This window comes from Lipotes vexillifer, unplaced genomic scaffold (genome assembly GCF_000442215.2).
Source record: "Lipotes vexillifer unplaced genomic scaffold, Lipotes_vexillifer_v1.1 scaffold899, whole genome shotgun sequence".
Taxonomy (NCBI): Eukaryota; Metazoa; Chordata; class Mammalia; order Artiodactyla; family Lipotidae; genus Lipotes; species Lipotes vexillifer.
This window is the reverse complement of record NW_006784311.1, coordinates 468,373-474,681: the sequence shown is the minus strand read 5'-3', so window position 1 is coordinate 474,681 and position 6,309 is coordinate 468,373. Positions and strand designations below refer to the sequence as shown.

The following is a 6,309-nucleotide window of genomic DNA, read 5'->3' as shown; positions in this document are numbered from 1 at the left end:
CATTCTCCCTGGGTGGTCGCTAGGCCTTGAGTGGCGCTTGGGCTCGGAATGGACACGCCTGGGCACCTGGCCTTAAGTGAGTGTGGGTGACAGGAGGGGGGCAGGAGGTGACGAGCAGGTGTGCAAGCAGCAAGAAGGGTGTGTGAGCGGGCAGGAGAGTGCCGAGGGTGGGAGTAGGGAGCCCAAGAAATGAATAAGCTTGGCTGGAGTGCTTAGGGGGAAGGTGGCGAAGGGAGGGGGCCAGAGAAGACCCTCTGCAAGGAGAAGAGAGTCCAACGCAGGGTCCTAGACCTTCCCCCACTGCCACCAAGCCATCCCACCACAGCCCACGCCCCTACCCAGACCACCAGCTCAGAGCCCCCCACCTCAGCCGAAGCCCCACCTTCTCACCCCACTCCTCCGCACCCTTCCCCCCATGGGTTCCCACCACCCACACGCCCCCAGCCCCTACTATGTATACCGCAAGGAGGGGGCTTCTCGAAGCTGTCCCGGCTGAGCATGCTCCCTGCCCCTCACCAGCCTGAGATGCTGACTGTGGTGGGCCTATTCGGTGAATCCCTTAACCTCCCCAGTTTCCTCATCTGTGAGGTGGACGTACTCTTAGTGCCTGTTTCATAGTACTGGCCTTAAAGCACTCAGAGCAGAATGGGGCACGGTCGCCCGTTAGTAAATGGTAGCTATTATTATTGGTTTGTAGCTATTATTAGTAATAATAGTAATGGCATCCTTGCCAGTATTATAGCCACCCAGGCCAGAAACCTCTGTGCTCCCACATCCCCAGGTCTCACCCATTCCACATCCTAATGGGTGACGGCAGCAAGAGCTCCCCAGCTGGCCTCCCTCCCCCTAGCTGCTCCTCCACGTGGAGATGTTCTGGAATATTTCCTGAGCTTGGGAAAGTATAAGCATCAAAAATTATGTCAGCACACGCGTGTACTGCCACCCAGCCTCGATGTGGGCCTTGTTGGCCTCAGTGTTTTTCCCATCCCTGACCCCATTCCTCTCCTCTGTCCAAGGGGATTCGGGTTTGTCATTCTGAGGCACATTTTCTACTACGTGTGCTATTCATAAGCAGGTGTGTTGTCACAAGCCACATGTATGACTATACCACACTTTTTGGAGCCATTCCACTGACGGCCGGCCCTCGGCTCTTTCTAGCTATTAAGATGACGCTGCTTGCTTCCCAGCGTCCCGAAGGGGCATCAATTCAAGCTTATGGGTGGGTTCAGGCTCCCTTTTCCTGGAATGCCCGTTTCCCTACTGAGTTCTGTATTTTCCCAGTGTTTCGTAGGAATTCTTTCTTCTGGATAATCCTGTATCAGTTCTGTGCATTCGTAAGGATCTTCTCTTAGCCTGTCCTATCTTTTCACTGTAGCTATGGCGTCTTTTGTTGTTCAGAAGTTTTACATTTTCACAAATTTATCTTTTCCATTCTTTTTTCCCATGTTTTGTCTTAAAGGGAATTCCCTGGCCGTCCAGTGGTTAGGATTCATCGCTTTCACTGCTGCTTTCACTGACAGGGCCCAGGTTCGATCCCTGGTCGGGGAACTAAGATCCTGCATGCCGCGAGGCATGGCCAAAAAAAAAAAAAAAAAGAAAAAGAAAGAATTGCTTCTCTATCTCAGCATCATAAAGACACTGTTCTCTCGCCTCCAAGGTAGCTTTAAAGCTCAGTCCGTTTAGGACTTTGATCCATTTTGAATTGCTTGGTGTGGGTTTAGAGCAGTGGCAGGGGGGGGGGGGGGGGGGGGCCCCCCCCCCCCCGTGGCCTTCGCTTGAGGGGGACTCTGAAGGGAAGCTGGCTTGGGTTCAGACATTTTGGGACTGGAGCGGGGCCATTTGAATGGTGGCTTTGCCGGTGCACGCGAGTCTTCACTGCCGTAGGGTGAGTGAGGACGAGAAGGGGCAGAATGCTGGATCCTTACCATGTGCCTGGGCCCGCACTGCTTTGCCCGTTGCCCCACACTTCCCCATCTTGTTGGTAGCCTTCACCCTTTCTGGGAGGGCTCCTGTCTTACCTGTCCTGGCCCCACACACCTTCATTAGCTCTTGGGGCCCATCGTGACTGCTGAGGAGAAGAGAGGAGGCTGAAGGAGCCCCAGGAGCTCTCTGCAGGAGTGGCCCAGGAGCTCCAGGCCTCCACACCCAGAGGTCTGCCTCTGCTCTGTGCCACGTGGGTCAAGGGGAAGGTTGCTGGGCTGTCAGGGGCATCACCCCGGTGGCCTGGATCTGCTCTGGGGTGTGTGTGCCCATCCCCCTCTTGACATCCCAGACCACCCTGCACTCCCCTCCCACTGCCTGGGCCCAGTTTCCATAGCAACGCTGCTGCTGGGTAATGTTTCCGGGGAGAAATACATCCCTGTGTTTCCCAGTGTCACCTGAGCATCCCACTGCACATGGTGAAAATGTGAAACGTCCCCCACCCCCCACCAACCCCGGTCAAAGATCCTGAGCACAGCTCTCGGCCCTTGGCCCTTCTGCTTCTTACAGGAGCCCTTGACTTAAGGGCAGTGGGGAGCCGGTAAATGTTCTGAAACCCAAAGCCCTCGTTTGGAGCCTTTGTCGATTTCCATGGTGTAAATACTCCTACCATGGCCACCAGCCCGAGGTCACTGAACGCGGGGATGGGCAGACATGCACAGTCGCACACTGTCCTATGGTGTCTCCTTCCAGACACACTAGACCAGATAAAAGTGTAGTAAAATAATTAGAAAGCCATGAGCTTGGAGGACTCTTTGCCTTTGTTTTTATTTTTATTTATTTATTTATTTAAGTTCACACAATGAGATTCTTTAATAAGTATTCCAAGGGACTGAAGAAACATGGTAGTTTAAGATACAAAAGATAGTCACTCTAGGATTAAAAACAAAAGAAAATATTTATAGTGATGGTCACCATCTATATTTGGCATTTTATTTAAAAAACTGACTTCTCTTTTTTTTTAACATCTTTATTGGTGTATAATTGCTTTACAATGGTGTGTTAGTTTCTGCTTTATAGCAAAGTGAATCAGCTATACATAAACATATATCCCCATATCTCCTCCCTCTTGCGTCTCCCTCCCACCCTCCCTATCCCACCCCTCTCGGTGGACACAAAGCACCGAGCTGATCTCCCTGTGCTATGCGGCTGCTTCCCACTAGCTATCTATTTTACATTTGGTAGTGTATATATGTCCATGCCACTCTCTCACTTCGTCCCAGCTTACCCTTCCCCCTCCCCGTGTCCTCAGGTCCATTCTCTATGTCTGCGTCTATATTCCTGTCCTGCCCCTAGGTTCTTCAGAACCATTTCTTTTTTTTCCTTAAATTCCATATATATGTGTTAGCATACAGTATTTGTTTTTCTCTTTCTGACTTACTTCACTCTGTATGACAGACTCTAGGTCCATCCACCTCACTACAAATAACTCAGTTTCGTTTCTTTTCATGGCTGAGTAACATTCCATTGTATATATGTGCCACATCTTCTTGATCCATTCATCTGTCGATGGACACTTAGGTTGCTTCCATGTCCTGCCCATTGTAAATAGAGCTGCAATGAACATTGTGGTACATGACTCTTTTTGAATTATGGTTTTCTCAGGGTATATGCCCAGTAGTGGGATTGCTGGGTCATATGGTAGTTCTATTTGTAGTTTTTTAAGGAACCTCCATACTGATCTCCATAGTGACTGAACCAATTCACACTCCCACCAACAGTGCAAAGAGGGTTCCCTTTTCTCCACACGCTCTCCAGCATTTATTGTTTGTAGATTTTTTGATGATGACCATTCTGACTGGTGTGAGATGATATCTCATTGTAGTTTTGATTTGCATTTCTCTAATGATTAATGATGTTGAGCATTCTTTCATGTGTTTGTTGGCAGTCTGTATATCTTCTTTGGAGAAATGTCTGTTTAGGTCTTCTGCCCATTTTTGGATTGGGTTGTTTGTTTTTTTGATATTGAGCTGCATGAGCTGCTTGTAAATTTTGGAGGTGAATCCTTTGTCGGTTGCTTCACTTGCAAATATTTTCTCCCATTCTGAGGGTTGTCTTTTCATCTTGTTTATGGTTTCCTTTGCTGTGCAAAAGCTTTTAAGTTTCATTAGGTCCCATTTGTTTATTTTTGTTTTTATTTCCATTTTTCTAGGAGGTGGGTCAAAAAGGATCTTGCTGTGATTTATGTCATAGAGTGCTCTGCCTATGTTTTCCTCTAAGAGTTTGATAGTGTCTGGCCTTACATTTAGGTCTTTAATCCATTTTGAGTTTATTTTTGTTCATGGTGTTAGGGAGTGTTCTAATTTCATTCTTTTACATGTAGCTGTCCAGTTTTCCCAGCACCACTTATGGAAGAGGCTGTCTTTTCTCCATTGTATGTTCTTGCCTCCTTTATCAAAGATAAGGTGACCATATGTGCGTGGATTTATCTCTGGGCTTTCTATCCTGTTCCATTGATCTATATTTCTGTGTTTGTGCCAGTACCATACTGTCTTTTTTTAAAATAAATTTATTTATATGTTTTTATTTTTGGCTGTGTTGGGTCTTCGTTGCTGTGCGCAGGCTTTCTCTAGTTGCGGCGAGCGGGGGCTACTCTTTGTTGCAGTGCGTGGCCTCTCATTGTCGTGGCTTCTCTTGTTGCAGAGCACGGGCTCTAGGCACGCGGGCTCAATAGATGTGGCTCACGGGCTCTAGAGCACAGGCTCAGTAGTTGTGGTGCACGGGCTTAGTTGTTCCATGACATGTGGGATCTTCCCGGGCCAGGGATTGAACCCGTGTCCCCTGCATTGGCAGGTGGATTCTTAACCACTGTGCCACCAGGGAAGCCCTACCATACTGTCTTGATGACTGTAGCTTTGTAGTATAGTCTGAAGTCCAGTAGCCTGATTCCTCCAGCTCCATTTTTCTTTCTCAAGATTGCTTTGGCTATTCGGGGTCTTTTGTGTTTCTATACAAACGTTGAAATTTTTTGTTCTAGCTCTGTGATAAATGCCATTGGTAGTTTGATAGGGATTGCTGTAGATTGCTCCTGTAGATTGCTTTGGGTAGTATAGTCATTTTCACAATGTTGATTCTTCCAATCCAAGAACATGGTATATCTCTCCATCTGTTTGTATCACCTTTAATTTCTTTCATCAGTGTCTTACAGTTTTCTGCATACAGGTCTTTTGTCTCCTTAGGTAGGTTTATTCCTAGGTATTTTATTCTTTTTGTTGCGATGGGAAATGGAAGTGTTTCCTTCATTTCTCTTTCAGATTTTTCATCACTAGTGTATAGGAATGCAGGAGATTTCTGTGCATTAATTTTGTATCCTGCAACTTTACCAAATCCATTGATTAGCTCTAGTAGTTTTCTGGTGGCATCTTTAGGATTCTCTGTGTATAGCATCTGCAAACAGTGACAGCTTTACTTCTTCTTTTCCGATTTGGATTCCTTTTACTTCTTTTTCTTCTCTGATTGCTGTGGCTAAAACTTCCAAAACTATGTTGAATAATAGCGGTGAGGGTGGACAACTTTGTCTTGTTCTTGATCTTAGAGGAAATGGTTTCAGTAAAACTGACTTCTCTTTTATTCAAAGTTCTGAAAGCAGCCAGATTCATTGGAGGTAGTTTTTCCTGTAGTAGTCACATCTGCCCGACTTTATTGAATTTCCTTTTCTTAATGAATCGTGAGGGTTGAGTTAAATGTTAAATACTGGTGTTTATATAAGGAACATGCATGTTTGCTTTTGCCTTTGTTTTTAATAAAATTCATTTAGTTGTAAGTTTGTTCCATTGAAAGGTCGATACTGGCTGTGTTTAATGCTGCCTCAAGCATTTCCTGACAGTTTTGGCTCTGCTAAGGGCTTCAAGGCCAGTCCTCACATTCCCTTGGTGCCCAGCCTTTGCCAGTCCACCCTTCACACGCCTCTCCAAATACACATCAGCAGCCAGCCCTTTTCTCCCATGCACTCGGCCCCGCGGGCTCCGTTCCCTCTTCGCTTTATAACTGCGGCCTCTCCAGCTGTCCAGATCCTCTTGGGCTGTGCTGACCACATTCTTACAACTAATACCTTCTTGGTTGACAAGCTGTTTCCTTGATACCCTTTGATCCAATAATTCCACTTTTGGAAAATTTCTCTAACATAACCACCATAGATTACACACAGATTATACGTAGAAAATAGGTACAGAACATACAAAAAAATGTGTCTCTGCAACCTTCTTTATAATAAAATTGAAAACCACTAGTGATGGACAGTAGGGACCAAGCCAATACACAATGGACGGTCCACGCGCAGGCTGGCATGCTCCAGGCCTCGGGGCGCCTGCAGTTACAAATTGGAAAAAG

The 6,309-nt window shown here is 46.6% G+C and overlaps 1 protein-coding gene across 3 annotated transcripts in view; it reads left to right on the top strand.

Annotated features, from left to right (window-relative positions):
- Window positions 1-6,309, top strand: part of PDZD4 (PDZ domain containing 4) — a 28,645-nt gene that overhangs the window by 15,924 nt on the left and 6,412 nt on the right. The window lies entirely within an intron of this gene.